This window comes from Epinephelus fuscoguttatus, linkage group LG7, assembly GCF_011397635.1.
Source record: "Epinephelus fuscoguttatus linkage group LG7, E.fuscoguttatus.final_Chr_v1".
Lineage (NCBI taxonomy): Eukaryota > Metazoa > Chordata > Actinopteri > Perciformes > Serranidae > Epinephelus > Epinephelus fuscoguttatus.
The window spans coordinates 17,044,258-17,066,286 of NC_064758.1; the positions used below are offsets into that span (position 1 = coordinate 17,044,258).

The window sequence follows — 22,029 nt, forward strand, 5'->3', positions numbered from 1 at the left end:
GAGATGCCTCTCCTCATGAGGAACAAATCTGCCTCAAGAACTCAGAACCGGTTATATAGATTTTCTGCAATTTTGAATTTTTGGAAAAACACTTCAAATCGATCTCTTCCTAGGAAGTTTGACCGATCTGCATGAAACTCAGTGAACATAATCTAGGGACCAATATCTTAAGTTCCCTCTTGGCAAAAGTTGGAAAACTTACTAAAACTGAGCTTCTATAAGGCAATGAATATTGCGGAGGGCGTGGCTCATCACATAAAGGTGTATAACATCTCAAGGGTTTCACTGATCACCATGCAGCTTTGTAGGCATATGACCACACATAATCTGAGGGGACCCCTCCATTATTGACCCCATCAAACAAAATGGGGGCGCTAGAGAGCTAATTTCTTATCTAGGCCTAACCGCCATATCGATTTTTACTAAAATTGGTAGATATGTAGAACAGGACGCCTCAAGGTGACTGGAGAAATTTAACTCTAATTGGCAACTGGGTGGTGCTATAACCACAGAACAATGCTTAAAAATGGCTAAAATACGACCGATCGTTGTGGCTCCCCCTGTGGCCGAATGTTTTGTTTTTTTTCCTAATTTTTGGTATGACTAAGTCATGGTATGTTATGCTGTACATATTCACGCAAACTGTCAGTCAGTCATTCTGTCTGTCCCACGTTTTTCTCCTCATTGATGTGGTCAATCTATGTGAAACTGCACATAGGCATTGAGGATTGGCATAGGTAGAAGGTGACAAAGCTACCAATGGGTATGGACTAGTTTTCATGAATGACCAAACTGAGCATTGCTTTAAATGTTGCTAGCACAAGAAATTGTGGGACAGCATGATCTCCTTTTCTTTTGTAAAGGATGGTCCAGTGTACCTTATGCTACAAGAGTTAAGGAAGCATTGAAGCACCATAGCCTTTAGAGAATTTGAATAGTTCTGATCATGGCTGCCACTTAGATACTTCCAAGTTATTTGATTTTTGAGACCTCAAATTCAATGTTTTTAATGTAGACATGCAGCAGGCACGTTCAAATGCCAGAGCAATGCCGTCACGGTGCGCACGTGTTCCTGAGTGCCTATTTTTCAGGAGATGACAGCTGTGCCCTGAGACAAACTGAGTTCAACTTTTGGAACACAGTAGCATGCACTGCATGTCATGTGACAAGCACCAACCAATCACAGCCGACAGACATCTTTCCCTTCATCCATAAATATCAATCTTTGATAAATATGGAGAAGAAGTTGATGATTTTAGTGCAGAGCTAAATCTGTCCCACGGACAAAAGGCCTACACACAAACAGTGCCTGGAAGAAGATCAGCTCTGCACTCAGGCTTTCAGGTAATTAGGCTGTGATATGTGCTTGTTAAGGTTGCTTAGCAACCTCAGACATAATCTGCTGCCATGCTCTTGAAGCTGGCACAGAAAAGGCACAAGGGTAGCACCCAGCGGTATGTGTACGGGCCCTAAGCAAAAAAAAGACCTGTAAACCCCAACTAGCCCTTTGAGGAGTCACTGTGTCACCAAGCTTCCCAATCCACCTAATTTGCGTACAAGCACACAGTGTGACCACTGCCTATATTCCACCTCCCATTTTGAACCTGTCCCAGGTTTAGAGTGATCCCACAAAAAGCTTTCAGCTAATTATAACTAGGATTTACATCCAGTGCTTCTGTTGACTGCCGATGCAGAAAGTAGCGTGTTCTATATGTAGCAAGGCAGAAAGTAGGAGTGAGGAGGTGGTGGACAGATATATGGTGTGTCATGACTTTCTTACTGGAGACCACAGTTAGTGTCCCATCACATCCCCACAACCACAATCTTTCCCCAAACCTACCCATCTTCTTTTAGTTGTCTAGCGTACCCTAATCTTATCCACTTTGTTATAGTTGCATAAACCTCACGATTACATAACCATCATTTATATGCCATAACCATAATGTTTCCCTGACCAACAAAGTGCAGATATTCTGGCAAAGAATAAATCTACAAATGTCAGTATTGGACTTCTTACTCAGCATATTCCTTTATGTTGCAGGGTCTTCCAGTATTAATGCTCTTGACTGGTGATGAGGTTTGCCGTTCGACATTAAAACAGATACCAGATACTTTTTTCTTTTCTTGTGTTGTTTAAGAGCAGCTTTTCTGCGTCCCCAATGCCAAGTGTGGTTATGTTACAGCCACTTTCTAGAGCAAACCTTTGAAATGGGAGATGGTTATGGCTGAAGGGAAGAAATGGGCTCTATCATTAAACCAATATAGGTTTTTCCAGAAGGTGCAGCATTCAGAGACGCAACTTTTCATGCTCATTTTCTGTCCCACTTTATTGAGACAAGAGAAACACATAATACAGAAGCTACCTCCAAATCCCTAATCTTTTCTCATCAGGTTTTCGGACTGGCAAAGCAGCAGTCAAAAGGTCAAGGGTATCAGGTTCGAGGGCTTTATTATGACCATCTGAACCTTGAACTCAACCACTTGAATCAATTTATAGTTTTCAACTCATGGGAACAGAAGAGAAGGTAAAACACCTTCTGTACTGAACAAAGAACTCATGAATGAGTTGACATTTTAAAGAATGTGTGAACTTTGTGAAGGAACTTGAAACTGAAATGAAGCCCAAGTGTTAAGTGCACCCTTATCCTAGGCTCACCCTGATCCTTATTACATCAGCCAAAAGAATTGCTGGATCACTAAGAAACACACAGACACATGGACCCACAGCGTACTGAACCTGAGGTGATAAAGCATGTTTAATCATAATAGCAGCCAGGAGAAAGACACTGCGGCTGGGTGACACAGCGAGGGAGTGACTTTACCTCTGGACTGTGGCAGAGGGAGTGGCGTTGAAAGAAAGAGGAGGGTGTGAGTGTGTGTGTGTGTGTGTGTGTATGACAGAGAGAGCTTTGCTTTCACGCCTTGCTGAGCAGTGAAAGAGTATCTGTCACTGAGAACACGCCGAGAGAGAACAAGTAAAAGTTAGTCAAAAAAGACAGAGGGAGCAGGGTAGAGGAGGGAGAAAGAAGAGATAGAGAAAGAGTTGGTTGAAAGCAGCTTCTGTCTTCCGTCCCACCCCCTGACTGTCTTCTCCTCCTCTCTGCCCGGCCGGGAGCGAGAGGAAAAAGAAAAGGAGTGCAGAGAGAATGAGACGGAGAGGGAGCTCAACCACGCTTGCTCTTTAGCGCAGGACTCAGGAATTCCAGGACCTTTGGAGTTGCGCGCACAAACACACACTGACACACACACACATGCTGCTTTTCTCGTGGTGATACAAACCTCAACAGGACCCAGAGAGGGAGGATTAGAGAAAGAGAGAGAGACACAGAGGACATGAGAGAACAGCCCTTTCCTGTGGACTATTTGACCATGATGGCACCTGCCAAGGAGGAAAGTGACTAGGAGGGGCTGAGGACTGAGCCGGGACGCAGGCAGAGGAGGCTGCTGATGAAGGTGAGATTTTAATTTCCTGACAGCAGCTCCAGTATGTTCTTTGTCCCTTTTGCCAGGATCTACCTCCACATTAGAGCTTTTAATTTAACAGGAAACTGATGTAGTAAATAGTTTGTTGTTTGACTGATGGGCACAAGTGTAAATGTGAAAGTGAAGTGTCCATGCTGTGGTTTATGTTATGTTTCTTTATTCAGTGGCCAAAAAAAGTGGGATGATTTCAGTTTCTTGAAGTGATACTGAAACTGGGGAATACCCTGTGTAGGTGTTTGTGTTGGAATTACGCAGCTCCGAATGCGTCTCAACTCTACTGTATTTGTGGTTTCATATCTGTGTTGATCATTAGGGTGATTTCCCTGAGTAACATAAGAGTCTGGCTGGACAGGAGTGTGGACTTTATTATTTTTAGCAGGAGGATATGCAAGTGAGAACATTTTGTGGGTCTGGGAGCTTTAATTGGGTTTGATCAGGGGGTGATTCAGCTGAATGTAAATCAGGGAAGGAGAAAATGTGAAAAAAAGAGTTTGCGTGCATGAGGGAGACTGTGTGTCTTGGATGTTTTATTTCCTGATGGTCCACCAGTGGAAGTGGGGGATTTGGAGGCAATTATTATCGCTTTAGCAGAGAATCTGTCTTTTTCTGTTGGCATTGGTTAGTCACATTGAAGTTATGTTTTCAGCTTGAGAACATAATAAGGTCTACGTACACTTTATAGCTTTGAAACAGGACCAGGTTCTGATCTAATAGCTTTTGTGCATGTCTTAGAACCACAACAAAGCATCTGAATTTTAACAGACTATAAATCAGTGGCGAATAAAGAAACCGGTGGACATGTAGAAGATTAGAAGTCTTTGGTTCTTTTACACCTGCGGTTATTGTGTGCCTCATCCCTCCACTCCCTCTCCCCTCCATCCCGCCACACTCTGCCACTTTTGTTCTCTAATCTCATTTACTTCTGCCTTTTCTGCAGATTTTCACTGAAATCCCACAACTAATGACAGAGGCTTATCCCATGCCACTCTGCTTTGCTCTCATCCTTTCTCCCACCCCTCTCTTTTCTCTTCTTCATCCTCCTTATGACAATCCATCTGCCTTTATAAAGCTTTAAATATCTGTTTGCTTTTATGCTATTTGTGGTATCAGCATCTTCTTTTTTTAGCTATCACCAGAAGGTTTTGTGTGTGACTGGGTGTAAACGTGTTTTCAAACTCACAGGTGTGTATTTTGTCTGTCATCTCACCTATTCAGTCCTGTAATCCCGGGTCTTACTGGTTTTTATAACCCTTCACCCCAGACCCACCTTAACCTTCACAGTAACCCTTCCATTACCATACCACTGAACCACACATTAACCCTTTCTTTACCTTTGCAGTGAAGTTTGTTTTGGGTGTAGTGGATGGTTTTACATGATAGTTACTATGATGGTCACACAGTAAGGTTGTGTTCTTTCATCTTGGTTGCTACTGAGATGGAGTTTGGTTGCAGCTTTCTTACATGTCTTGGTTGACGTTAATGGAATTGAAAGCATAAATGAGGGCATTGACTTGAACATGTTTTTAAATCAGGACATGAGAAATTGTTTTAAAAAAATGTTTTTACACATCAAAGTTTGTTTACAGGTCTTGTTAAATAAATGCAGGAAAAGATGTGTAAAGCATTTTTTTGGCTCCAGAGCTGCGTGAAGTCTGACAGATTGCCTCAGGTGATGTCACTTGAGATCGCCACCATTGGGGCTTTTTGTTTGCTGTAGTTTGAAAATTTTAAAAACATCCAGTGGTGTGGACTTAGACAGATGTAAGCTTACCAGCGCTTGGGGCTACATTAGCCTCCACTTTTGTCAATCTGAGACAGAACTGTTGGTGATGTGGTTGCATTATGGGTAGGGCTGCTTGATTAATCGAATTTTAATCTAGATTACGATTTGGGCTTTCAACGATTATGAAAACAAAATAATCGACATGAGACGATAATGTGCTTCTTGTCAGTTTACTCTCGTTGTCTTGTGTTGCAAATCAAACGCACCCAGAAGCCACGCATGTGCTGTACCTCCCCCTGCCCTCTCCTCTTTTCACTCTACAAGCCAGTCAAGTAGGTGAACTACGAGTAATGCGAGGCCCAGGTGATTGCGGAAGATTTCAAAAACAGAGTGCGGAAAATGGCAGAGGGAGAGCGAGAGAAGTTGGTCTGTGTGTGTGTGCGCACGTGTCTGTGTGTGTGCGTGTGAGTGTGTGTGTGTGTGTGTATGTGTGTGTGCATTGGAGCCGAACTCCGCCGTGACATGACATGCCATCGTGTAAACGATATACAGTAAGTCATCATGAGCACTGCATAATCGTGATTTCAATTTTGATCAAAATAATCGTGATTATTATTTTTTTCATAATCGAGCAGCCCTAATTATGGGTAATGTAGGCAGCTGGTCTTGACAAGGAAGAAGAATGTGTGCAATGAAAAAGATGATATCTCTTGTTCTGCTGCATCAGTCTTTTTTGTCCATTGTTAATCTGGCAATGTTTTCAGAGTGCAACCTTTTTTGAGGCTGTTTGTAAGACTGTTTATGATCGTATTTTGGCGCCCCTACAGTTACAGAGTAGTACAACACTGTCGTATATGCAAACAGTTTATACTGTCCTGACATGGCTGTAGTGGTCTGTCTCACTGCTATTGCAAAAACAATGACAGTCTAACAGCAGAATCTACATCCCTGCTAGTGTTATTCATGAACTATTGCAGTATAGGCTGTAACCTTATCAGTATCATCCCTCTTTAACGGTTTCTCATGTGCATTTGCTGACAAGCTGAAGCTTCTTAAAGGGGCAAAATACGTCATCAGAAGCCAAAAAACCATGTCAGCTGACAGGGTCGAACATTGCAGGGTTTTACATAAACATGACTGCACAGTTTTATGTATTGTAACATCAGAGATGAACACTAATGAAACAAAAAAAATAACAAATTAGAATGAAAAAGTTTTAGTCTGGCTGAAATACTGCTAGCGTTTTCAGCACAGATACATAGTTTGCCAAGCGTTTCTGAGTCTCTTCCTCTCTGCCATGACACTGAGAATACAAGCTAGCTCCTTCTTTGTTTTTTAAAACTTTATTTCAAACTGTCAACATACATAGAACAAACACAAAGCATCAGAATCATATGCATACACATGAAGCATTGAGAAAACACTACCAAAAGCAATGCCAAACTGCTGAGCTAGTTGGTGCCCTGGAGCATTTCTCCTGGGATATCCTACCCACTCACAAATTTACATCATGTACGAACAGGCACCATCCTCCCAATTACAAGTTGGTGTACCATCTAAACGATTTTGTAGATCCATGTACATTACTGTTTCATATTAGGCTATTAATAAGTTGCAAACTCGGGTTGCTTGAGTCTTGGTAAATGTCACTCTTTGCATTGTCTGTTCAGCTACCCAGCCGTATTGTGAACACATTGCTGCTGCTTTAAAACGCATCACTTCCTGAGTATCAGAAGAGGCATAGTGTTGAGAGAAGCATACATATAATAGCTTTCATCACCTGGTCACAGGTTGCATTCTCTCTTCAGGTGTGCTCAATCATTTGACATCAGAGAGCAGCAAAGTGGACATTTATTTAACCTAACAGCTCCTGTGGGTTCAAGGTGGGTCTGCTGATTGCCTGGTGATGAATTGACCACCAAGGTAACTTTATGGTTAAAGTGGCGTTACACTGATCTGCTGCCACACCTTAAAACCCATTAACCCCCATCTCAACCCTTCCTCAGCAGAAAAACCCATTAACCTTCCTCTTAACCCTCTCCGCAGCCTGAAATATCTACTAGGTCAGCAGAAAGTAGGTAAGAAATGATGAGATTTATGAGAGTATGGTATCTAATATGTACATGTTGTGTAGACCACAGGATAAATATATGTTCTTGGACTGTTGGGCTATTGCTCTGTATTGGTTTGTCTTTTTCTCTCTTCATGTGAATGACATAAAGAAAGATAAGCCGCAGAAAACTGATGAGGCTAGTTATAGCCAGAGAGAGAGAGAGAGAGAGAGAGAGAGAGAGAGAGAGACTGGGCAGCAATGTCAGTTTTCCTTTGTTTGAAATATTTAATGAGTGTCTCTGCTCTCTTGAAATATTGACTTTTCCCATATAGCCGGAGGGGACAGACGGTAGCGGAGGCTGTTCTCTCATTCAAATAAAAGCAAAAGGCTGTTAGCATCAAACTTTTATCAGTTCTTTTATTAATTTATTTTTTGTTTTCTTTTTCAATCCTTCTGATTAAAAGAAAATAACATGATACTTGCCCTTGATTTTGCAGTTGATGAAGGGTAACGTGTTGAGAAAGAGAGAGAAAAGAGAGCGGGCCACACTTCAGGTGTAGCACCTCTGTAAAGGAGTTTGCATGCAACTGTAGGTTTTATGTTTCCATGTCTTACAGTATGTAAGACCATGTACAATATGTGGAACCCTGTGTCTCCATAAATGTGTGTATGTACAGTTAATATGTGTGCAGATTTGGGTTTATGTGTATGCTATATTATTTCTCATGTCTGTACTGTTTAGCCCTGTTTCCACCAGTTTGGTGCGCATTTTTCAGTATCCACTGTGAAAAGTTGTGGATGGCACCAATGGATCCGTTCCATACGGTTCCTATTTTTGGCCCCCCTTCTGTTGGGGTACATAGCACACAGAACTGGTACTAAAAGGTGGAGCTGTGAACACTGCAGTCCTTTGATTGGTCAATAGCATATGATCACTCTGCTCAGGACTGAGTGTGGCTGGTTTTTAGGCTCATGTAACCACTGTTCCATGGAGAGCTTTTAGTAAACTGTAACAATGAAATAAAAGGATGACTTGCTGTCTCTTGTAACAGCTGTTGTTGGAGTAGAAAAATAACTTAATTCACTGGGCCGACTGCCGGCGACTTTTAAGGTGGGACGTTAATTTGTAGTGTTACTCAATGCATGAGTTGACGACATGAATCAACACACTTTAAATTTCACTTTAACAACTTTGACCATCAAGTTATATACGCCATACACTATTAGTAATATGTGGATCTTCAAGCTTATAAAAATGTCGGCCGGCTTATGTGAACGGAAAGAAAAAAATCCCTGTGGGCTCCGGCAACACTAAACCCACGAGCTTGCCTGAGCTGGACTAAACACACAAACCTAACATATTTGAATATCCCATGGAGAGAGACTCTCACTGCAGCCTGTTCTATTTTGTTCTGACAATTTTAGTGTGCAACCTCGTTCTGTGGACGATAAACAAGCTGCAGACTTCTATCTGTGTCATCTGTAATAAGGAAATACAGTGAGTGCTGGACGGAGCAGTGAGTGGCAACAACCCCACCCACATTTAAGGGAACTGTTTGCGGTGGAAAAGCTAGGGTCTAGGTACCATGTCTGAAGGGTTACTTTTGGTTCCAAAGGTACCACACCGAAAGTGTTTGATGGAAACGGGGCTTTTGTGTGTATGTGTAGTTTTCACATGAGTACTGAGAGTAGTAGTAACAATCGGATTTTTAAAAAAAGCAAAAAAATAATTTTTCACTGAAATAGATTTTTGCTCTTAAGTGACATTACCATATCTAAAGGTAGCTGTTTCCTGCTACATAAAGATGCTGTTCATCTGCTGTTTACAGTAAATTTGGTCCTCTTGTGGTGAGGTCTGCTCAGCATCTTCTTTCATTTATACAAAATAAAGGAAAAATAGAAAACAATAAATACACAAATAAGTAAATGATTAAGCTACAGTCAATAACTGAACAGGATGCTGCAAATGACATCTGTATTGATGACCAGTTTTTACTATTATTTAAAGTAAAACAAACGCCCTGTGCGTATGCGCCTCTGTGTGATATACAGTTGGGTATAATGCGTTACAAAGTAACGTGTTATTATATTTTGATTACTTTTTGCAGTAATGAGTAACCTAACGCGTTAGTTTGCGGTTTGAGTAATCAAATACTCGAGTACATTTTCAAACAAGACATCAGTTACTTCCGTTACTTTTAGAACGCTGGTCCTTCCGCTCCGAAACAGCACCGGCTGTCGTTTGGTTCTAATAACGGAGATAACGTTAAACCTATCAGTCTGAAAGAAGCCACGGAGCTTGTGGCTCGCTACGTGGTCGGAGAAATGCTGCCGTTGTCTAAATAGGTGGAGTCTAAACAGGTGGAGTCTAAATAGGTGGAGTCTAAATAAGTGGAGTCTAAATAAGTGGAGTAGGACTCGCTGACAGACATATTTCAGACTCAGGACTTGCATTATGCCTGGTACACCCTACACGCTGGTACTCACCAATTATCCCCGGTCGCCCTTCACGGCGTGTGTGATGTCATCGGGTTGTTCTTGTCCTATTTTTATTACTTTCACTATTATTTGAGTCACTGTGTCTCTTCATGTGCCAGCCGACATGTTGCTGTAGTCACCTAAAAGCGTCAGCAGATGGCAGGAGCTACATTTGAAGCGCCACACGTAAACTGTCAAGCTACTGTATCTTCCACAGGAAGTTCTGACAAATGTTTCAGAATAAAAGTCTATTTAAAAAATGGAGGGATTCTCTCAGCCGAGGTTATAAGGGGCTTTTAATTTGAAACAAGTGTTGAGTTTGAAATGACGGTGCGATATGTTAACTTTACAAAGACAACAGAGCAGATAAAAAGTAAATATATAAACACACAGAGGGATTAATAAATAACGGACCGTCTATAATGTAGTCTGTTTCAAATGAAGCTGGGAGCCTCTGCAGTTGTGGTGAGTAAAAGCCCCGCCGCTATTTGTTAATGTTATTACTTTATGTCCGACCGTGAGGATGTACCATTGTTTGCTAGCTTGATGCTAATGACAGTAGCGTTAACTCAGCGGGTTGACAAAGTGCCTCTGCTGTTTCACACCATCATTTCCCCCTTTTACTCTGTGTGGTAACATCCCTAGAGGAAATATTAAAAACACTGGGGTGTTGTTGTCATACAGTTGTCGACGGCAGCAGATCGTTCTGTGTTTCTACTGGTCAAAGTGACGGCAGTGATGGGAGAACTGGATCTCAGTGAAGGGCAAGTGGTCCATAACTTTAATTTTGAAGACAAAAAAATGTAGGCTTAGCGCCCTGTGGTCCATTGCCCAATAGGAAATGTAGAATACTCAAAAGTACTTTAAAAGTGCTTGAGTTTTCTCAGTGAGTAATGCAGTAAAGTAACTGGTTTCTTTTTTAAAAAGTAACGCAGTAACGTACTTTCATTACTTTTAAAGTAACCCTTACCCAACACTGGTGATATACTATCAGCAGGTGTCATTAAACCTTTTAAAAAAGATTTATGCGTACTCTTTATTTACACATGTGACAATAAATATGCGTGATAGCCCAAAGGCAAGACTTTTCACTATGACAGAGACATAAGATGTGGTGGAAGACAATGGACCTCATGTTTTAACGGTGTCATCTGATATGTTTGGATAACCTCAACACATGGATGACTGGATGGATGACAAAAGAGTTGAACCTGAGGTCAGCGAAGATAGTTTCCCTGATTCATCACTGTGTTAAAAAGGCAGATAAAGGATGTTAGATGCTCTAACAGAGATAGAAGTGTAGATAGCTCCTTAACTGCTTTTCAAGCTCAACCTTTTTAGGGTGAAGAGGTCTTTAAATAGGAGATAAGGAGGAAGCAGCACAAAAATAAATCAGGATGGAAGATTTCTTAGAACGGTGATGCCAAAATTGGACATATGTCAGGACATGTGAAAGAATGTGAAAGGCAGAACTTCTCTTTATAAGATAAAGATTAAAGATATTCCTGTAACTCAGACAAAGAAATTATTTTCATTGACTGAGGCAAGAAAAGACATGAAAAGGTGGCACATTCTAGGTAATAGTTACAGTTTCTCAGCACACAGGCAGACTAGAGACAGGAAGTCATAGCATTTTTTTTTCCTCTGTTACAAAAGCATTATTGTCCTAATGTACTAGACACACAGAAAGACTGATTTCCTGTTGTCATGATAAAAGAAGTTGGAGAGCAGAAGATGTTAAATGTTAAGGAGCAGCAAAAGGTGTCATCACTATCAGGGTTCAATGCTAAGGTTTTTTTTTCACTTGCCCGGTTGGGCAAGTTGGTCAGAGATCTACTTGCCCAAAGTCAGTTTTTACTTGCCCTATAAAAATTGTTTAATTTAAGTGGCTATCAAATAACAAAGACTGCAGTTATTTGTATGTTACGTAATCTTTATTCACACTGTATTTATTTATTAAAACAACATATGTCATGTATTGTAGCTTAATTCCTACACAAAAATGAGTGTTAGGGCTTAAAGTGAAAAATTTGTCAATCGTTCTCCGTCTATAATTTTGCGCCCTACTTGAGCCATGCCCACCTCTATTTATTTTTCACCCCTCTCTCCAGTTCTGCTGTATTAACACCGGGTTTAATCTATTTTGCTTCCATCTCTCTGCCCTGCTCTGCTCTACTTCAGCGCTACTTAGCTCGCTCTCTACTCTACCAGTAGACTACCACATCCACCTGTTGCACAAAACGCACACAGCAGTGTTTCCCCTAGGACAGAGTTGTAGCAGCGGAGGTGAAGCACAGGCATGAAAAATAATTTTCACATGCGTGAAACTTTTTTGTATGCTTGCAAAGCACAGCCTGCTGGGATGTTTCTATGTATCTACTGGCACCAGAAGGGCTCTTTAGGACTAATGAGCAGGAAATGTCTGTCTAGCTTACATATGAGGTGTCTCAAGATTTAGGAACATACAGTTGTATTGAATATAATAAAAGTTAAAAGTCACTTGACATGCTGCTGTTTTGTGCTATGACCTATTTAAGTTTTGGAAGTTGTTATGTACGTGACAACGCCTGAATGCAACACAAGCTCAGCATGAGTGCCGTGCGGAGCTGCTGTGCGAGCAGCGTGTCTGTCTGTGCGTAACAGCAGTCTGTTGGTTATTTACACACTGTCCATTTCAATAACTTTGTCAGCTGACAAACTGCACCGGGCTCGGGGTCAGGTTTGGTCAAGAAAATGCGGCCCGAGCCACTCTAGCATGCTCACCTGTGTGTGTGGCGGGACTCCGCCGTGCGCGATACAGAGAGCAGAGGAGAATTGTTAATGCGTGACCATGTAGAGACAGAAATGACACAATGGCATAACACCATAAATAGTATATTGTTATGTTATTATATGAAGCGTCCATCGCGCAAAATAATATCAATGAGGGCTGTGGGCAGGACACTGTTACACAGCGTGTGCCTGTGACTTCAGGCAGAGAGACCGCTGCATCAGAGCAGAAGAGCACGTTTTAAAATACATTTATTTTATCAGTTATTAACTTTTACTATTTTTAGCAACTTGCCAGATCGGGCAAGTGAGTTGTTAGTTTACATGCCCAACCGTGAGCTTTACTTGCCCCGGGCAATCCGGCAATCCTTATTGTTGAGTCCTGACTATAACCCCCAAAATATTGATTGTTTTTGGTAAAATAAGATTTGACCCACCTCTAGAACTCCATTAAAGTATGTTAGGCCTTAATCAGTACCTAGTTAGCACAGTGTGAAATTAACAAAGTTTAAATTTTTAATTTAAATTAGGAAATATCTGATTCAAGAATGAAATATTTTTGACCACCAAAGCAAAAGAAACCACCTGACCACCTTAGGCTGCACAGAGGTGAAGAGCCAAGCTTTGGATGTCGGACTAGCTGTGTAGAGTGAATTTAGCATAATTGATGTCATCAGATTAAACTTGATACCCAAAACATGGGAGTGAGGTTAATTAGGAATCACGTATCAGAACAGATGTCTTAGATATGAGATGGCTGATGGCAATGTGGCTCCATGTCATCAGATAAAAGCAAATCACTTAATCATGCTGATGGTCTGATGTAATTATAAGGCTGAAGGGAGGGTGGTTGATCTCAGTTCACCATCAGTGCACTGTTCACAGTGAAACGGTTCTGTAATGTTAAACCACAACTGGTTTGTGATTATGTTGTTTTCTGCTAAGCTGGTTTAAACGCTGCTCAATGGGAGTTTGTCTATGTAGCCTGCTTCAAAAACTCCAGTTGACCTCCATTTAGCACAGTGCCCATTTAAAATGTGCTCATTCAGAACGGGATGGTAGCTTGGCTCTGATATTGCTGCTTGCAACTTTCTCCAGAGTTTTCAACTTTCTAACCCAAACAGCTTCACACTCGACACTGTGCTTTCTTGGCTCCTGAGCAGTACACCTACCAGGACATATGTGTCCCCTAGCAATGCTAGAGTATATGCGTCATTAGCTAACAGCAAGTGGTTTGGGACCAGGCTATTTTCCCAGAACAGAAGCACTCATTCTGAAAGTTACATCACTGGTGCTTGAAATGGTTCAGTTTACCACAGTGTGAGTTCTCTGGTCTCTCTTTTTCAATCTGTTCTTGAATGCACTTAAGTGAACGACAGAGAGTGGGCTATATCCAACATGCTTTTCAGCAGTGTAACAGTAGGGGTCCCCTCTAAATGCACTACATAGTGTGTACATACTAAACTACTAATAAATATGTCCTATAGACACTGCACTTCCTTGGGTCCTCAGCAATACACCAGAGACATACAGACAGAGAGTTCTTCCATTTTACTTAGATGAGCACAAATTGGCCTTGGTCAATGTCATGCTACAGTATTTTCTAGAGTTCCTACTGCAATAACACAAACTTGACCCACAACTTCCGAGTGTTTTAAAGATAGCTAAAGGTTATGTTCAGTCAGAGAAACTTTGACAAAGATCAACAACCTGTGGTAAAACCTTGATTCAAACTGACCATGGGGCGGCTGTGGCTTAGAGGTAGAGCGCACACTAATCAGAAGATTGGCGGTTCGATCCCCAGCTCCTCCAATCCACACGTTGAAGCATCCTTGGGCAAGATACTGAAGCCCGAATTGCTTTCGATGGCTGTTCCATCGGTGTGTGACAGCATGTGAATGCTTACTGAGTAGAAGGTGGCACCAGGTATGGAAGCCTCGGCCACCAGTGTGTGAATGGGTGAATGTGACGTAGTGTAAAAGCACTTTGAGTGGTCGGAAGTCTAGAAAGGCACTATACAAGTGCAGTGGGAAGGTGGGAATCACAATTGGCAGATTTAAATGTGTCTCCTGGACACCTCCCTGGACTTCCCTTTCTTTCACTGAACAATGTCACCACCAACTTGCTACCTGTTTTATGTCTGTTTCCCAACAGCAAGTTGTTTGCCAAAGTAATTAAAAGAAAATGATGAGTCATGCCAGCAAATTAATACATTTCTCACCTAAATCAAAATGTGCACAGTCATTGTAATTTCAAAACATAGCTGCAAAATTTAAGGAAAAGAATCAAAATATGGGGCAACCTCTATCTTACCTAGTAGAGTGTACACCCCATATAGTCTGAATCCTTGTAGCAGCCATTATCCAATTCTGACCTGTGGCCCTTTGCTGTGTGTTGTCCCCCCTCTGTCTCCTGCCTTTCCAGTGTTTCTATAGCTGTCCTGTCTAAAGGCAACCAATATGTGCTTTCATTTTATAGAATAAACAGGAGCAGTCTTGCTGGGGAAAGAAAAAAACATGCTTTAGTAGACAGGTTTTGGCTGATTTCTTTTGGCACATGATAAGATGAAACTTCCTGCTTGACTTGGACAAGTCTTCTACGACTGCCATCACACCCCTCTGCTCTACAGATATTAGAGTGTACTATTACTGTTAATAGGACTGAGGTTCAAAAGCATTATCGTAAACCTTTCACAGGCCTTACTGACTCTATTTTGGTTTAGTTTATTAATTTTAAGTCACAAAAAAATGCTTAACTCAATAAATAAGACCTAAAACTAAAGTTTAGACAGCATAGATATTTCTTAACTGAAAACACATTGTAGTACTCATTGGTAATAAAAAGCAGGAGAGGCAAATATCCGATGTGTTAGAGATTCCTTCATAAATCTGGGTATTTTATCAATTTCAGACCAGATTCAGAGAGGAACATGACTAAGTCTTACTGGCAAATACCCACACGATTGACATTTTTTGCAATGCTGCGCTTTTCATTGTCAGATTATCATTGTCTTGGAGATTTATCATATCCTGTGTCCCTTAGTGCTGATCTGTAACTCATATAAGACTAAACACATGATAACAGTCAAACTTAGAGATGTTGAAAATCAGTTATTGGCACTTCTAGTCCATAATATGAATATTATGTGGTGACAAAAAGCTGCTCTGCCTCTCCTACACTGTCTTTGTGCTCCCTGTCTTACCTGTCCTTTCCTTCTACTATCTTACCCTCCTCTCCTCCCCTTCTCTGTCCCTCACACACACTCACACGTGTGCCGCGCACACACACGCAAACATCCACTCACCCTTCCTGTCCCTCCTAATTTCTTCTTTCTTCCTCGAATGCTCAGCGCTATTGCAGAACAGCCTCTCCTTTGCCAGACTGACCTGTAATTGCACTCTTGATTTGTGTAGATATGTGCGTGCGTGTGTGTGTGTGTGTGTGTGTGTGTGTGTATATGTGTAAGAGAGTGAGTTTGGACTCCGGGCGCCTGTCCTGTCCCATCACCTTGAGCGGTCATGCAGTGTTGAAGGTGAGGTGGAATTAGGAGGCTTTACACAGGAAGATAGGAAAATAACGAGATTCTCACCATCCCTGTCACATGCACACACACACATTAACACACACACACACACACACACACACACACACATACAAGCACCCTTATAGTTTAAGAAACTGTCTCTGTCTCTACACACACACACATACACACACATATACACACACACTGTGTCCCAGAGGAGTGCTCGAGGGGCTTATGCAGGGGATTTTGCTGTTCTGCAGTGTGCCTGTCAGATAAGGAAGGAGACGCAGGCCTGCCTGGTGACACGCTACTGAGCGCGTGCAGTACAGCATCCTCTCCTTCTCCTTTCCTCTTTAACCTGTCACTCAAGTCACCTGCCACCCTCTGCTGCCACTGGTGATGATAGCATACACACACAGGGACTGTCTGGTATCTCATTTGGAAAACTCAGAAACATATACACACTGTCATTCCTTTGTTACTGCTTTCTCCTTTTATTCTCTTGTTCCCTCACTCCTTACTTCCTTCACCTAGGCTCTCCACCTTCCTTAACAACCCCCAACTCTGTATTCGCCCTCCCCTCCTCAGCCTGCACCTCCTCTTTTCCCTCTCCTTTATGTAACCCCCCTTCTTTCCCCCCTTTGCCCTCCCTTCCTCCTGATCTTCATCTCTTCTCACCACCTGTAATCCTGCTTACCGCTGTTCTGCAGCTGCTCAGGATCACAGATGGAAATAGATGGAAAGAGTAATCAAAAGTAGAGAGAGAGAAAATTTAAAGAGAGCATTTATTGCAAAAGTCTGTTTTTCAGCACTGCTGCTGTTTCTTCAAAAATATTTTTATGTTTATTAAAAGTCTCAGTTTGATGCCAATGTTTGGTCGAGGCTAGCGTATATTGCCAGTTGTGATTTGGTACAGTAATAATTGATCTGGTCCATGGGTGAGCTGCTTGGTGAGATAATGGCATTTTGGCGGTGCTTCCAGCCTCTCACCATTCTCTCTCCATCCACTCCCGTTAAATTCTGCAGTACAGCTGCTGTCAGTTGTACCCACTCCAACAGCCCTCAGTCCATTGTTTGCAGTCTTTCTGCCTTGTATTTTCCAGTTGGTCTCAGACTCTACCCCAGTTTTTATATCCAAGGCTAGCAATCAGAGCAGAGTTATGTTTTAAAGGAAGAGTGATGAAAAAAGTTACAAAAAAGTGAGTATTTTTGTTATTTTTATTTGCGCTGTGAGGAGGAATAGAAATGATTAGCAGATTAGGTGGGTTAAACTGGGCGGATGGATGTTGTCAGGCAGAGGGCTGTATCAGTGCCAGGCTGCAGTCTAGACCTGTATTTTCTTTTGGGGTAGGTGAGGGAGAAATCTCCACCCAAATGGCCATCAAAGTCTTTAGATGTTTATATGTGTATGAAGTTACATTGTGACCAAAATTCAATGTCAGGACAATGGCATCAGTTTGGCGTAGAACACTAGTGACAGATGACGTTGATATATTGTCTAACTGATTTGTAACAAGTAACCATAATCCAACTTCTTCCTAATGTCTCATGGCAGTGTCATCTTGACATAGAATGACGACATTTAGTCTTAAGGTAAGGAGAACAAGACAAGTGTCTGACAAATGTCACAATGACAATGTCCACATTGAAATTCTAATCTTGTTAGACAATGAAATTACTGTCAAAATTTAATGTCTGTCTGACATAAGAGTCCTACATCTTTCTTATGTCATATTGACGTCAGGTGTTTCGCCATTGCAAAGTCAATTTTTTTCATACATATTTTAATTTTTGAGAAGAAAAAAAAAGTTTGGTATATATATATACAATATACACAGTTATACTGTATAGCTGTCACAGGTGAAGTCTTTAAACTACTTGTTTCAGTGGTGTAGTGGTAGTTGATGAGGTGGGTGTACTACTAGGTAGATAGGTAGGTTACCAATGAGGAAGTGGGCATACTCTCCTATATATTACAATGGCTGTTTTGCTGATAGGTGGGTATACTGTCACTGGATAGAAAAAGAAGTGGTTAAACCCGTACACCTGAGTATACCCTCCACTACACCACTGACTTGTTTGGTCCCATAAGAGTTCAATTTACAGTGATATAAAACTTGGGACAGACAGCAACTTCTCAACATTTGAGAAGCTTGTGGCAGATAATAAATGGACTGCAGTTTTATTGAACTTTTATACAAAACACATCGATGGCAGTGAGCTTCCTGACAAGGTGCTGGCTGATCATCAAGGCCAATGTGGGATTCAGTAACTTCACCAAGGCCAATCTGACATGCTGATGTGAAGGATCTTGGACTGAGCCGCTAACCCTACGGATGACCTGCTATCCTTGCCAAATACATTCGACATTTTTGATTGATTGTTACCTTAAACAATGAATTGAATCATGACTTTTAATCCACTTCTAATGTTTAATAAAAAACAGGCAAATCTCTGCTGCACTAGTCCTTGCATTTCTGATAATGGCCAGACCGCAGTGCTGCAGCCAACTCGCGTTGGACTGAGAGACCTGTTCAAAAGTTCAAGTTCCTTCTCTCCATGTCTGTACAGGGGTAACAAATGGTGACTAGGCTTGATGAGATGGTTTCTTCTACATACTCCATCCACAGCTATTAACCACCTATGGAAATGCTTCAGCCTCCACCTTTTCTACTGTATAGGGATATCTTGCACAACACCCAGCAGTCCGTCACGTTGCAGAGTGTTCAGTTCTGTCTGTATAAGCCAGTTTCCCTCCACATCCACCCACCCTCCCATAAAAACCCTCTTGCCTATGCCCTAGGTCTCTCCTGTCTCAACCAGCCCCCCCACCACCACCACCACTACCCTCTTTACCGACACCATCCCCCAGCCCTAGCCTCTTGGCAGCTCCTCCAGGCAGGCTAATTGACTCAGTCCCAGGAGGGGGGGGATCATGCCACATTTCTAATTTGGCTTCCCCTCCTCCAGATAAAAGCTACATCTCTCCATCCTTCAACCCCCCCCACCTCGCTTCAACCCCTCATTCTCTCTTCAAACTATCTCCTTTTTTGATTGTTTTCCTTTTGTGTTAAAAAAAGAAAAAATACAGTTCAGACTGAACAACTTACATTTCGAGTAGAGTAAAAAATGTTTAGTTTTTATGTATCTTTCACACATCTTTGTTTCTGTCTTTCTTTCTCTCTCTTAAGCTGGCTGTCTTCATGACTGCCAGCCCCAAATACAGACATAATAGACAACTGAATACATGAAAGGACAGAGATACACACACACACACTCACAGAGCACAGCACCTCGCCTTTGCTCACCATGGGGTTCACCTTCAGAGAGCCTCCATCTCCACAAACCGCACCTGGGGACTACGATGGGCGTGTCTCAGTGTGCGTGTTTGTGTGTTCTGTGCACGTGTGTGTGTGTGTGTTTGTATAAGCCAAACCTCATCCCACTAACAAGCAGACAGATGGAGAACAAAGACATTTTGTTATTGATTGTATCACACTTGAGAATCAGAAGAAGTAATCTAGAAAGTCTCCAACGTGCCCAGATTGGGAATTTGAGATTCTGCACTTGTGTACACCAAACAACATAAAAACAATAGAAAAAAATATTTTTGTGAAGCTGAAAAGCTGTGCAAAGTGTTTACACTGCACTGGCATTCATACTGTACATCTTAGTTCTGTGTCTTTTGCATGCATCCCAATTCAAATGAATGTAATTTAAACAGTCTGAGTGTGTGTTTGTGTGTGTTTCTGTACTACTGAAGGACTGCAGTAATGCTTAAGAAAAGCATTTAAGGTGTTGCGTGTTAATATCACAAAAGAGAGGTGGAGTAAATTTCAAGAGCACTGACCCAGGGGACAGTTTCACGATACAGTGGCTGAAATTAAACAAAAAATACACACACGCACACGGGGTATACACACAGTAACACAAGTCAGGCATCCTGACAGGTTTTGTGCAGGAAGCATGTTTGGTATGTAGCAGTAGCTGCGGCCATTAGTAAAATGGTATTTTCAGCTGGACAGATAAGGTATTTTAGCTTGAGGCTCCAGGTCGGCTGGTCTTGTGGAAAAGACATTTGACACGTAGAAAGTTGTTACCTACAGTAGAGTATGTGGAAGGATTTCAGGTCTGTTCTTCGTATTTGTAGAAGAGTGGAAAACACATCCCTATTTTCAAATAACAATTGAGACCTGGTCTGACAGTTTGTACCTTTTTATGCACCCCCCCTCCCTCCTGCACTCAAACAGATGTACAGGACAGGAATATTTTTGCATAAAATTTTTCACAGATGTACCACAACAGAAATGTAATGGGCCCCAGATGTCTTTACCTTTTGATCCACCATGATGGCACAGAGTAGTTTTTGGATGTTTGAAGAACAAAAATTTATACCAGTTCAGCTCGAGGGGTTTCTTAATTCACCATCAGGGGGTTCAGGAAAATTTGCACTCAGCTACCATCACAGAGACCTAAGGTCAGTTCTACAAGCAGTGCTCTTAAGATAACTAATTGCAGGGCTGCCCATAATGGAGGGAAAGGGGGAAAGCTTTCTGTGGCCCAGCTGCCACTGGTTTATCCCTAAATACAAGCAATGATAAACATACTTTATTTTGAACCAAACTATTCACCATTTATTATTAAACCAACAACAAAAAAAATGTGTATTTAGTGTTGCTTCAGAAAAATGTAACCAATTTTATAATGAAAACCCCCTCTCCCAAAAATGGTATGAGTCTTTTTTATTTTATTTTTATTTTTTTTTACAATCAACAGTAGCAAAGATAACAAAACAAACAAAAATGGAAAAAAATGTTTTTTTGTGATTGTTGCGGGCAAAAATCCTCGATTTTGTGGCATGTTTTCTTAAAAAATGCGATGGAATATGTGGGATATTTATGCAATTTTATGTGATGAAATTGTGGGAACTTGTAAAAATTGTGTGAACTTGCAAAAACTGCGGTTTGATGAAAAAGAGGGGAAAAAAGTGATTCCGACAAACACCCTGTTCTCACTAGGCTACTACCTTAATGTAAAGAGTCATTTCTAATTACATAGGAAGTAATTAAATAAATAAATAAGCAAGCATACCACATCACAGAAAGTGCAGGGAATATTTAAGCTCTCATCTTGTTTTATTTCAGACCTTAATAAACACATGGCTCAAACTTACAAAACATTGCTGAGTCAAACAAGTTCTGTAGTTTTACAAAAATAATATGCTACAACTTCTGTAAAAATGAATAAATATATATTATGTCATGAAGGCTATGGAGAAAAATCAGTTTTTGCATACCTGCTGGTTAAGCGCTTTTTGAAAGAGACCTGTCACACGCTCTTTGGCCCCACAGTGGGATTTACCCCTGGTGTTACGCACTCTGGGAGAACCTCCCTTCGAGCCTCTGTCACAAATCTCTGTCAAACTACTGTCATTAAAGACAGCACTTCTCTTAGCCCTGACTTGGGCTAACAGAGTGAGTGATTTATGTACGCTTTCAGTCTCCCCATCTTGTCTCGTTATCAGAGATAACGGGAGCGCAGCTACTCTGAGGCCAGATCCCACATTCATAACCAGCTCTTTTAGATCGAGATTTATTTCACTGGAAAGTTTCTTCCCTCCTCCCCACAGGAGGAGAAGAAACATCACACTGGCTCTGCCCAGTGCGCACTCTGTCTCATTACATGACGCGCACAGCAAACCTCAGACAGACACAACAGCTGTTTGTACATTACAGAAAGCATTCACAAGGAAAACCCCTCTTGCAACGAAAATGTGGGGATTATGAAATCATGTAAGCCCCGCATATTTCGTGCATTTTGCGCGGAAATCTGCGATTTATGCGGTGAAAGTGCAGCATTTTTTAAAAAATGCGGCCCCTGCATGAATATGCGTTGAATTATGCGATCACATAATCGGGTTTTTCTGGAGGGACTGGGAAGTGAAGGATCATGTCCTTGTTTTAGGACAACCACTTCTACTGGTTAGCCTGTCTACATGGA

The 22,029-nt window shown here is 41.5% G+C and overlaps 1 protein-coding gene across 1 annotated transcript in view; it reads left to right on the forward strand.

Annotated features, from left to right (window-relative positions):
- Positions 1-2,943: 2,943 nt before the first annotated feature.
- sema3b (sema domain, immunoglobulin domain (Ig), short basic domain, secreted, (semaphorin) 3B) overlaps positions 2,944-22,029 on the forward strand; it is a 98,386-nt gene continuing 79,300 nt past the window's right edge. The window contains exon 1 of the mRNA XM_049580903.1: positions 2,944-3,453. The gene's annotated coding sequence lies outside the window, so the exon portion shown is untranslated. The remainder of the gene's footprint in view (positions 3,454-22,029) is intronic.